The sequence below is a fragment of the Mauremys mutica genome, chromosome 5 (assembly GCF_020497125.1).
Source record: "Mauremys mutica isolate MM-2020 ecotype Southern chromosome 5, ASM2049712v1, whole genome shotgun sequence".
NCBI classification, from domain to species: domain Eukaryota; kingdom Metazoa; phylum Chordata; order Testudines; family Geoemydidae; genus Mauremys; species Mauremys mutica.
Window position 1 is genome coordinate 69,036,505 of NC_059076.1, and position 12,986 is coordinate 69,049,490.

Consider the following 12,986-nt stretch of genomic DNA (forward strand, 5'->3'; position numbering starts at 1 on the left):
CTGCTTAGGAACAAAATGTCTTAGGAGATTAGTAATGTTATAGTGTCTATCACTTACAGATTATTTGTCACAATTTGGTCCATGGCAGTAGTGATTGAAAGCCAGTATACTTCCCACAACAGCAGTGGCTTGTCACTAAGGTTGATGTCATGATTAGCCTTTACATAGTGTGACGAGTGGGTAAGGAGCTTTTCTCTACCCTTACACAGCATCAATAAGGGCCAGAAAAAATTGCACACAAGGACTGCTATTTCTCTGTATACTCCCAGGAGCTATACCCCTGTATCAGCCTGCAGAGCAGATTGAGGACACATTGTGAGGAACAAAGTGCACCACCATTCTGGTAGATCAGTTAGCCACTGGACCTCTGTGGACACTATAGAGCTTAGACAGTGAATGTATAGTGACCATATTACTCTCTGATCCCTCCTAGTCAGGACTCAAAAAAAAAATCAGAAAGCTTGCACTTCCCCATGAGGTACTTGTTCTGATGTTCTGATGACTTCACTCTCCAGGGCTGACACCTTTTATAAAAAAATGAATAGTCACTTAGGTTCTGATTAAAAGCCCAGGAAGGACAACGAGAGTCATTTTATTGACTTAGATGTGCTTTGGAGCAGAACCTTAGAATAGAGAAAAAGAAAAAAAATAATCACTGCTGAGAAAATGGAAAGAAGAACAAAACTGTGGCATACAGAAGTTGAAAAGGCAATAAAAAAAATCAAACCTAAAAGAGAAATTCCTTGCTTGTGAAAGGAAAACATGGTCTCTTTCAAAATGAGTATTAAGGAACTGTTCTCAGACTGGTACATATGGGAGTTATTTGCATAAAACCCTCCGTATCACATCAATAAGAGAGAGTAGACTCCTATATTTGGAATGGGGGTAATCACTAAAGGGTTTATTCTCTTCTTCATGTGCATATTTAACTCTCAGTAACATTCTCTGGAATTCAGCACTCCAGCATTAAGTGAGCAGATGCTAGTATTTGTGTTTATGTATTAAATTTTATTTTAAAAGTTCAACCGTATAGCCCATACATATGGCATTGGTGGCACAGACACACAAAAGACGAGAGAGAAGAATCTGGCCTGTCTGTTCCAAAAAATGAACTAAATCTGCAGAATATTTGTGGATTTTTTTTCCACAATGTGATTAATCTACTTAAAGAAATAGAAAAATAACATGGTAATGTTCAAATGATATCATATTTGTATTTGGTGCATTTTCATGTAGATAGTTCAATTTCTGAACAAACCGTTTCTGAGAACTATTTTGGGAAAGGCAAGGGAACTTTTATTTTAATTTTATATAATTAAATAATAAAATATAGCAAACAGGTAGGTAAGCATGTTTTCTTTAAAAAACATAAGAACTGCCATTCTAGATCAGACCAAAGATCCATCTCATCCAGTATCCTATGTTTGATGGTGATCAATATAGGATACTTTAGAGCAGTGTTTCCCAAACTTGGGATGCCGCTTGTACAGGAAAAGCCCCTGGTGGGCCGTGCCGGTTTGTTTACCTGCCACATCCGCAGGTCAGGCCGATCATGGCTTCCACTGGCCGCGGTTCACTGCCAATGGGAGCTGCAGGAAGCGGCGTGGGAGCTGCGATCAGCCAGACCTGCGGATGCGGGAGGTAAACAAACCGGCCTGGCCCACCAGGGGCTTTCCCTACGCAAGCGGTGTCCCAAGTTTGGGAAAGACTGCTTTAGAGGAAGGAACAAGAAATACCATCATGGAAAAATCAAGGTATACCTAATCCACAGGAGAAATTTCTTCCTAACCTAAATTAGTGGTGGGTTTATGCCTTGAAGATGAGTCTTTATATCACTTATAAAGTGTTTCATTTTTGTGTAATATATTTTTGGATATTCTCACTATCTATGTGTGTCTACTTCTTTTTTCACCCTGATAATCACTTGGCTTCAGTGATAACTTGTGGCAGTAAATTCCAAAGATCAATTATGTACTGTGCAAAAAAAAATTCTTTAATCGGTTTTACATTTATTTCCATTCAATTTTGCTGAATGTCCCTTTGTTCTTGTACTATGAGAAAGGGTAACTGGAAATCACCTGAATTACTCTCTCTATATCATTCATTATTTTATATTCTTTTATCATGTCCTGTCTTTTTCATCTATTTTCCAATCATTTCAGTCTCATCAATTATAGAAGTTTACACCCACATCCAATATTTTAGTGGCCCATCTCTGAATCTCGCATATCTCTTCTCTCCTAGTGCCTTTCTGAGATAATGTGACCATCACTGAACACAATATTCAAGGTGAGAAGGCATGGAATTATATTATCTGTTATTGTCTATCTCATTCTTTATACATCCTAACATTTTACTTACTTTTTTGGCTGATGTTTCACACTGAGCAGAGTTTTCCACTGAGCTATCCACAGTGATGCCAATCTTTTTTTTCTAAGTAACTGTTAATTTAAACCCAATAAGTCCTATAAGTGACACCCTGTATCAGGCTATACAACATTGCGCTGAATCAAATTTATAACATAATACAATACAACATAAAATATTCTACCTTGAAACATGATGCAGTAGTCAAGATATTTGAAAGGCAAATTATTTCCTATTTCCTTATAAATCAAGAGCACCAGTTTTCCCTCCTGTTTACTCTTGCATTCCCTCGTTACTAGGTTGCATTCCCTAGTTACTAGCGTAACTGAGAGCATAATCAGACCCAGGAGATCTGTCCAGATAATTTATGTATTAGGATTACTTCAGAATTGTAGGTGTTTTCAAAAGAGTTACGCTATAGAAAGCATCTAGCATTTTGTGGTGCCTTTTTTAATCCAAATGATCAATACCAATAAATTAGAAGTTTCTTTCATTTATTAAACTCTTATAGTGATAGACTATATTGCATATGACTAATATTAAAAGATATAAGCCATACATAGTATTTAATTGTCAATGCAGGTGCTCAACACCACTGAAAATAAGCCATTTTTATTTAGACATCTAAACATGCCTTTATAAAAGCTTAACATTAGATACCCAGGTTTGAAAATGTTGGCCCTTATTAACATAAGAATGCATACTTAGTGGTATAAGTATTTGAAAGTTACTATAAAGCTTGCTTAGATAAAACATATTTAAGTACAAAAAATTATCAGACAGAAAAAAAATATTGAAAATATCTTTCACCATCTTCCCTCTAACATATACAAGTATTCATCGAGTACTTTAGTATAATAAAGTCTTTCTGAACCCTGTTCTATAAAGCTCTGCTGGACACCAAACTCAATTAATTCAAATGCAAATAAATCCTGAACTTCAACCTACTTCAAGTAATCAGTGACAGTACTGCCAACTAGTCCTCAGATTTAACACTTCATATTCTTTTAGCATCTTATGGTTTGGAAAACCTAGTGATACAATCCAAATAAAATGCCATTAATTTCACTTTAAATGTGTCAAAAGGGTAATTAATTAAATCAAGCAGTCATGCTTATTTCATGGTTTATTTCTAAAACAGTAAAGGGAAATATCTCAGTGAAAATTAGCTGCCAAATAAATAAATATATCTCTATATCACACAGAATAATAAACGTATACTTCAATGTACACTCAAATTGTCACTTCCACTCATCTGGGAATCATACCTTTCTGGGTCCCAATAGGATTGATTGATTTGAAGAACACCAATCTACTCACCTGTTCACATGGATGATTATGGGGAATGGAACATGCTGTCAATGGGAAACAGCTCTTCAGCTTCTTTCACACATGGACAGTGAAGAATTTTCCCTATCAAGATTTCCCACCCTTTATTGTTCAGGCAAAGGCGGGCCAGAGTTAATGATAACATGTCTGTTACCTCATTCAATGCATTTTTACTGCTGATATTTTTATTGCAAACTCATAACTACAGTATCTGTCAGCAAAAAGTGCCTTCAAGCAGGAAAAATTGGAGAGGGTGTCACTAACACAAAACCTGGGTATAGAATTTGGAAAGTGAACACCACAAAGTAGCCACAGAGGAAAGTCTGATTAAGGTAGGGTGACCATATCTCCCATTTTGGCAGGGACAGTCCCTTTTTTTAAGCCCTGTCCCGGCCATCCTGACTTTTTTGGCAAAAGTGGGAATTTGTCAAAAAAGTGGGGTGTGGAGGAACATGTGTGTGTGGGGGGGGGGGTGTGGTGATGCCAGTCCCAGCCGGGGGCGGTGGGAAGCAGGGCTCAGGCAGGGGGCAGGCAGGGCTCAGGTGAGCAGCAATGCCAGCCCCAGCCTAGCGTAAGTGGCAGGCAGTGCTTGGGCGAGCAGCAACTCCAGGTCCGTTTGGGGGGTTGGGGAGTGCGGGCAAGTGGCTGGGGTGGTTCCAGAGGGGGTCCCATTTTCCCTTTGGGAAATATGGTCACCTAGATTATGATGAAGAGATATGAAGAACCATTGTGAGTGGGCTAATTCTTCCTGTGGACAGAAAGCAAAATCGGGGAGTGGTGGGAAGGGCTGTTTTCCCTGAAGATTGCGCAATGATAGTAACTTTGGCCTTAATAGTTGTTGGATATTACCAAAAGAGTTAGATTTTTGCTCAGCATAGTTTTCAGAGTTGTTGGACACCCACAACTCTCAGTGAAATCATGCCCTGCACCTCTGAAACCTGGTCTTTATTAACCAGTATAATGTGTTTAATGAAAAGTTGCAACTTATGGCCCTTTTAGTGAAATACACAAGAGAGCTGATTGTCTTTTCTGCCTGTCAGGCAGAAAAAACAACAACCCTATTGTATCAAACTATAATAATATCATGACAATTCCAGACTTTGAAATGGCTGCAAATTAGAAGAGCAAATGATTTCACTAAGCCACCCATTTTGCTTTAGAATTACATAATGGAACAAGTTATAGTAAATAAAAAAGACTTCCTAGTTTAATCTAAAAAAATAAAAATACTAAAGTTAAGACATGACCCATAAGTCACTCTTTGAGAGCTACATCATGTTCTGTTCTGAGATCACTGTAACATCTGGCAATAATGGTGTAATATTGTGAACTGAAAATTGAATTTTTTTGCTCAATGCCAATTTTTACATCTAGGCTGTGAACCCTTTAATTTAGGCCCTTTAAGCTAAACTCAGAATTGCTGTAACTGGGTGCAAATGAACATAATGGAGTTGTCCTCCTGTGTTTCAGGTATGAATTTGATTTTTTTAAGGATGGGTGTTATCAGGGAAACAATGGCAGAACTTGAAGTGTAGCATTGCTGTCAGTAGAAGCTTGGGAAATTAATGGAAAATTTACATCTTTTACTTTGTATAGAAATTTAGAATACTGGTTATTGATGATGGAAGTTCATGATTTTTTGTATTTGTTTATGGGTCTTAACCTAGATGGGTGAAATATCTATCTTTTAAAGAAATATTAAAGGCTAGACAAGCACAAAGAAAAGTGCAGAATGACAGCTCAGTATAATTAGATCACAACTGAGACAATCTTTCAAACAGAGTAACACAGACAACATTCACTTGAAACCAGATCAATAACTTTTTGTTGCTATTGTTTAACTCAGCAAAATAACTGCATGGCCCACAAACAAAGGTATGCTAAGAACTACTGGAAGGCTTTTTATTGACATTGATATAATCCTTGTACTTGCATTTGCAAATACATTCACGTACTTGGTCACAGTTGGCAAGGCTCACACTGCGGCCCTTAGTAAATGGGAGGGTTTGACTGAATAATGATTTTTGGGAAGGACCTAAAATAGGCAACAATGTTGTGTGAAGCTGTGTTAGTTTGAGAATTCAATATAGCAGTGATTTGACTGTGTAAGTTTAGTTTTCATCGGCTATCAAGAGATAATTTTGTAATTTAGAGTTTTTGGAACTTTCCACTAACAAATCCCATTGGGGTGTGTGTGTGTGTATATTTTTTTTTGCAGGGATGAAAAATGACTGTTTCCTAATCACACAAACTGAACAAAAGAAATATTCATGGGTCACAGTGTCTAGATTACTCTTAGATTATATGTTTAAAATATCTGTTTGGAGATAGCAATACCATTTTACTACTTGGAAAGTCTCTGCCCAATAGGTAAAATCTCTGTTATTTTTAAACCTGTGATTCATAGCTCTAAAAGAAAGCAGCATAGTGTAAACCACACAGGCACATATAAAGATTTAAAAGAGGTACAATAAGAATTTACATGTTGTAAATTCTAAGTACATCATTTATCATATGATTAACCCTAGTAACACGATTGATGTCAGAGAGTTCAATTCTGCAAACTCTTCCTCATGTGAGGAGTCCTTAATCTTGCAAGCAGTAACACTGATGTTAACATGACTACCTATGTGTGAGTAGGGACTACTCAAGTGAACAAGGCTCAGGCCCTTTGTGTATATATATCAACATTACAAAATGTGGTTGTGAACTTTACTTTTTTTTAAATTTTCACTGAGTTGTTTATGTAACATGTTTCAAAATATAGTTTTCAAAAGAATAATGTAATCAGTCTTTGAAAGCAAACTTCCTGAAATTGCACACTTTTTTAAAAAAAAAGGAGGAGGCAGGGACAAAAATCAAGGATTAACATGTTTTAGTTTATGAAAATCCTGAATATATTTATAAACAAATATTCACGTGTGTTAAAGGTGATATAGACCTCTAACAGTAGGCTCATGAAGGTTAACAGTCTATTTGAATGCTGTATATAAACTCCCACCCACTTTTCTTTGGGGTAGGAAGAAGGGAGACTGCTTTATAATTAGTGAGGGGAAAAGGACATTTCTTACATCTATATAACAGGGTTCAATACTACTTAAACGTAATTAGAACATTTACTTTTGCCTGAATTTATCAGCTTTTAACGTTACATTTCATCATGCCTGCACTGCTGCCGAGTAGCCTAACTTATATTGTAGCTGATAAATATTCACTAAAATCACACTTTAACTTTAAATAAATTGTAAAGAGAAAATGTTGCTGTAATAACGTGGCAGTAACTTTTCTGCTTCTGGACTGAAGCAGATAGATAATCTCCATTTAATGCTTATACCTATTAAGGCTACTTGTACATTACAAATACGTGATGCGGCACATGAGTTTTAGATTTTGAGTCTAAGGAAAATTCATTGCGTTGGCCAAAGTGATAAATAACGTCACAAAATGCAGGATGGAGACTTAATTTGTCTCCCTATTCCTCTCAGTCACCTCACTGGCGCTGCCATTCATTTTGGAATCAGCATTTAGCTCTCCACACACACAAATCCCTGCTCCTCTCGTTGCATACCCAGGACGCTGAGAATTTACAGAAGCAAGCAACGCATCTTCTATAGCAAACCCTTAAATGGAGCGGAGCACTCTGCTAAGCACGCCAAAGGTTAAACGCTGCTGAAACAGCGACATTTCATCTGCCCACGCTTCCCAGTTCCATTCAATTACCAAACAGCAGCGGCCCTGTAATACAATATAATACTGTACTATTAAATCAGAGCTCCACATTTACATCTACTTCTAGCCCAGAGGAAGGCCTGACATTCACCAGTCAATACCGGAACAACCAACCCACAACTTTCAAAACACGCACCCCTACCCACCTTGGGCAGAAGCGAGGACGAGCCCTCAGAGAGATTTCAATTTCACAAGTTTGTTGTTGTTTTTATCAATCACCCTAAGGCATCACTCCTCTTCTCAGCCACACATACAGACGCCAGGGCAAACATCAGGCATTTCTTTTGCAAATCCTCTCTAATTCCTACTTTGCTCATTAGTTCCCAGCCTGACCTTACATACCACTCGCCCACAGGCGAGATCGATTAGAGATTTACTCGCCCCAAACCTGGAAGTTATGTGAAGTATCTTCTTCAATGCAGGTTAATTAAAATCCATCAAAATATAATACTCCCCGTCCCCTTACAAACTGGGAATTATTTGTTTGTGATAAACCCAACCATCAGGACTATGGAAACTTCGCAACAAAAATAAACCCCCAACTTCCCATCCTGCATTCGTCTCTTGTTTGCAGAGCCCATTTTGATGCTGAAAGCTGCTGAAATCTTTCCCAAGTGTTTCCTTTGCACCGACCTCAGAGCTAACAAGCTCACAACTTTGCACTTTTCTTCTTCTTTTGGCCAGTCCCCCTCTCCAACAATTAGACATGCATTTCCATTCAAACAGAGCTTCCTCCTTACCTGGTCTAACAGTCACAAAAGTCCCCCAGGAGAAAACGTTGTGTCCTTTTGCAAGAACGGTGCATACAGAAATATTTCTTTTCACCACACGTCCAAATTGGGATCACGCAACGGAGAGAAAAGGGAGCCAACAGTTTGGGTAAAACTCTGAAGCAATCCCCAGGAACTGGTGTAGCAGGGCGCCCAGGAGCAGCAGAGCCGGGGGGGGGGATCTCTTCCAGGGGCGATCAGCTCCTTTGCCAAGTTGCTCCTAGGCGGGTGGTGGGTGGAGTGGAAGGGGGTGGGGGCGGTGTGGCCTTTGGGGCGGGCGAGGCGTGCAGCTCGCGCGCGGTCCCGGGTTCAGCACCAGCCGAGCCGTGGACAGCACCAGCTCCTCTCGCCTCCAGTTTGTCTCAGTCACTGAACCCGCCTGGCTCTCCCGCCTCCTCGCTCCCCGGCGCTGCCACTCAGCCCCGGCGTGTCCCGCCTCCCCCTCCCCAGCCCGCACGTCAGCCCCGGCTCTTCCCTCATTTGCATGGAAGCCGAGGAGGGGGCAGCCGCGGGCAGCTCAGCAGCCAGCAGGAGCAGCCGGCCATAGCGGGTAGCGGGGACTGCCAGCCAGGGGATGACCGCCCAGCCATAACCCTCCCGCTGCAAAGCTCCCAGCCCACGAGCAGGCTGCTCCTTCTGTTCACAGGCGGATGGTCGTCTTTGTACGCCCAGGGATCAGCCGCCGCACAGAGCTGCAGGAGCCTGGTTTCCTAAGCACGTCTAATTGCCTCCGGCGTGTGCAAGTGCTGAGAACTTGTGGGGTTTCCTGAAGAGGATGAGAAACAGGAATTTAATCCCCCTTCCCTTATTTTGGACCCCTGGTAACAAACTAGCACCTCTAACTGCACTGATGCAATTTGAGACCCTCCCCCTATTGGGATTTAAAGACAGCCAAAGCCGGCCCGGATCGTCTGCACTGATTTTGTCTGTGTGTGTTTGTCAGAGAGAGAGTGTGTTTCCAATGTCTGTTTGGGAGAAGAGTGCAATCACCCCCAAAATAGCAAACAATTCCTATCTTGAATTCAGAGCCTGCTTCCATTCTAAAGGCAGAATGGAGGTTATGCACTTTTTATTAGATCGCATAGGTCAATTGGCTACCTGAAAGATCAAGTATGCTAGAAGCATTGCACAGCCTGTAGCAGTAATCCCTACTCTCTCTATCATATTTTAGCGGCCCAGTTCTGAGGTGAAGCTTTTCACTAAAATCAGGATACTGGTTGCTTAGGCAAAATCCACACATGGGATATTTTTTGTTGGTGATGTTAGTACTCATAAGGAAAAATATGGCTAAAGAGCAGGACCAGCCAAATTATGATTCTCAGCTCTTGTAAAAGAAACTTAGTTCCTTTGAAAAGGGCAGAAAAAGAAATTGACAGCAATAGAATACCTAAAACATTAGCAATATTTTCATGGAGATGGGGGACTTATGCAAAAATAAATATACAAATAGAGAGATTCACTGGAATATGTTTAATTTCTTCTCTCCCCCCTAGAGCAATCCGATGTATTACTTTTTAAATTTATGGTAGAAAATTAATAAATATGAACCTCTTCTCTTGAAAGGGTTACTAATGTTGAAATTACAGGTTATATAGTTCTGGCCAGTGGGGTTAATACATGTTCCAGATTAAAGTATTAAACTATCTTTATATCATCCATGACTAGGGTGAGACAGACTCAGGTCAGCTGCAGTGATCTAAGGTAGCATGCCAAATTAGTGAATTATCCTTGCTGCTATATGTAGAATCAACACATATAGCAGCAAACATTAATAACAAAATATTTGATCATTCTAAATTATTCATTTTTCAGTATATCTGATATGGCATGGAACTAGGTAAACAACATTTAGCTTTAAGAACTCAACTATTTTAAATAGAAAAAAATTAATATCACAGTCTGATTGTGTTTGTTAGTGTGGTAGTGGTAAGGCTGTTTTTACACACACACACACCCCTTTACAGTATTATGCCTGTGTGTATCTTTACTCATGAGACTAGTCCCATTAGCTATACATGTAGTACATGCAAAGGGCCATATCCTCAGCCTTGATACATTCCCCTTGTTGTGTTCTGATTGTGCAATGGGGTCATGAAAGCAAGCTTAACTGACTTCCAGAGGATTCTGGATCATCCCCAGAGGGCCAGCAAAACTGGCTCTACTCCAGCCCTCTTGTGACTTACAGAATAGGTACATGTGGAATGGGAGATTGTTGAGCACTATTGTATTGTTGAATCTCCTCTTTCTGGAGCACAATGTAGAGCAGCATTGAAATGTCCAGGCAGCTCCTAGCTCCTAGCCACTCAGCTACCCCAGGGTTACCCCTATCTGGCACAGGGCTACCCCTATCTGGCACAGGTGAAGATCTAACCCAAACACAACTTCTGCTCTAACATCAGGAAAAGTTGAATTCATGTACATGACAGCAAAATCAGGGCCCCACATAGCACATATGGAGACTATATAGATAGGAATAAACCATCAACACTAGCATTATAATATGAAAAAAAACTCAAAGTAACGTCTACTAGATCATGTAAGTTCTGGCAAAGACAATATAATATTCCTTATTTATACTATTTGGGTTAGTAGGGCTTCTAATTTAAAAGACCACCAAAAGTAGCAACTGAAGCCAGTAGAAAAAAAATCTTCTAATCTGTAAATCTCAAGTCCACTTAAGCCTTTTTTAATTTGGATACTAAATGTGTACACAAGAGAAAGAGACACACACAAATTAGAAAGATCATCCAGCATTTCTACTGTATAATGAATTACATTTCTCTGATCGCGTTCCTGTTGTCACAGCAGGTGTCCAAAAAAGATAAGACATCTAATTTTTCAAACTTCCATTTAATTAGAATTCTTTTTTTGTATTTGTAGTACATATACTATGTTATTTTTCCCCTTCTTGCATCAGTTATCATGGCAATATTTGTTGCTAATTAAAAACACTTATTTTGAAAACCTGAGCTTTGCATCTTCCACTGGACAGATGTTTACCATTTTTCATTGTGTATTCCAGAAAAGCAGGCCATAAAGCAAAATGTTTTGTGGGTAAATTAACCCACACTTCTTAATTATTTTAAGAAAGTAATAAATTGCACCATCACTACTCACTTCTGGAAAGCTTAAGTCCACTGAGTCTCAGGTTGTATTACAGTATAAACATTCACTTGATTACTTGTACCTTGCTCTAACACACACACACACACACACACAAAATGGAGAATGTGGTCTGTATTTAGCAATTATTTATAAGTAGGAGGAATTGCTGGTGCTTAGTTTCATGTTTCTGCTTTCCAGGGCTGTTTAATTTGGATGGTATTTGACATTATCTTGCCAGATGCAGTGTAATATGCCACACTCTACAATATTCTTTATAATTAGTTATAGTTCACAGTCCCGAATGCATGATTTTTACCTGTTAATGTTTGTTTTGCTTCCATTTGGTAACATTAACTGTTATAGTCAAAGCATTTACAATTTCTATTTCTGATGTGCAATAGCTGGATACCTGCTGACTTTCTTGAAAGATTGTGATAAATTGCAGTGAATTTCAATGTTGCCTTACTAATTTAAGTCTACTTGAAAGGCAGTATTGCTCTTTGTTTTAACATTTTATGATTTAAAAAATAATTAAAAAAAAAAAACAGGCTTCAGTGCAGCAGTATACCACATGTAGGATGGACAACAGAAGATTCAGTGCATAAGAGGAAAATACAAGATAACTCTTGATGAAAGTTGTTCAAACACCAGGGACTATTTGTCCAACATCTCTCTCTCTCTCTCATTTATTATATACCAATCTATGGCACACCTACAGTATGTTGAACAACTGGTCCACTTTTATTCTGACAGATTTGGGTCTTTTTTCTTCAACAAATGCATAAGGGCCCTCTCCTAAATTCTTCGCATTTGAAGTTTTGGCTGCAAAAGGAATGCAGAATTAGAACATGAAAATGCAAGAATACTTTGTAGGTAGGTTCCCCCCCACCTTTTTGCTTCCGTTATCTTTTCAATTTTTAGTACTTCATGTCCTCTTTAGTCAGTTTTCTATACGTGGGGCTTGTATTTTGCATCCATGTTGCTATAGTATATCAGCATGCTGCCACAAAAGAGTTTCAGAGGGACAGGTTTTGCCAGCCTTGCTCATGTGGACTTGTACTTTACTCCACAAGTCACCCCAGTGGCTTCAATGGGGCAAAGTACTACTACAACAGGAGTAAGGGTGACATAATATGGTGCTGAATGGTCACTTCATATTTCTTGGGCAGAATTGAGAGTCTTATCCAAAGCTCATAAATGTCAATGGAAAGACTTCCAGTAACTTCTGTGTTTGGTTCAAGCCCTGAATGAACTAAAATGTTTAATATTGCCAATGTTTTATCTTTACTTCTTTTACGGTCTAGTAAAGAAAGTTCTTCCACTGAAACAATTTTTAATCTACAGTATACCATTTGATAAGTCTATTAAAAATATAGTCACCTTAGAATTAGAGAATTTTAAATCTGATTTTCCAGTATCAATAAAGTTTAGTCCCTGTTATTTACTAGTTTGTAACATACAAGTCTGAACAAACCTGAATTGAATTATACTTACAATACAAACAAACATTCTTTAAAATCAAGCCAGTACAATAATTTCCAATCAGTTTTACACATTGATTTATCTTATTAAGTATTTTCTCAGGAACTAATGTTAAGGAGATATCTTTCAGGGCCAAATTATATCAGCCTCCCCTCTGCTTTCTGCTATATCCACCCTGTGCTGCTGAAGTGGCAGAAAGTAATG

The 12,986-nt window shown here is 38.9% G+C and overlaps 1 protein-coding gene across 3 annotated transcripts in view; it reads right to left on the reverse strand.

Moving 5' to 3' along the window:
* Positions 1-12,986, reverse strand: part of FSTL5 (follistatin like 5) — a 626,682-nt gene that overhangs the window by 549,830 nt on the left and 63,866 nt on the right. Inside the window, exon 1 of one of the 3 annotated variants that reach the window (XM_045019770.1) lies at positions 8,166-8,569. The exons of the other annotated variants lie outside the window; for them this stretch is intronic. The gene's annotated coding sequence lies outside the window, so the exon portion shown is untranslated. Of the gene's footprint in view, positions 1-8,165; positions 8,570-12,986 lie in introns of those variants that run through there. 3 annotated transcript variants of the gene reach the window in all.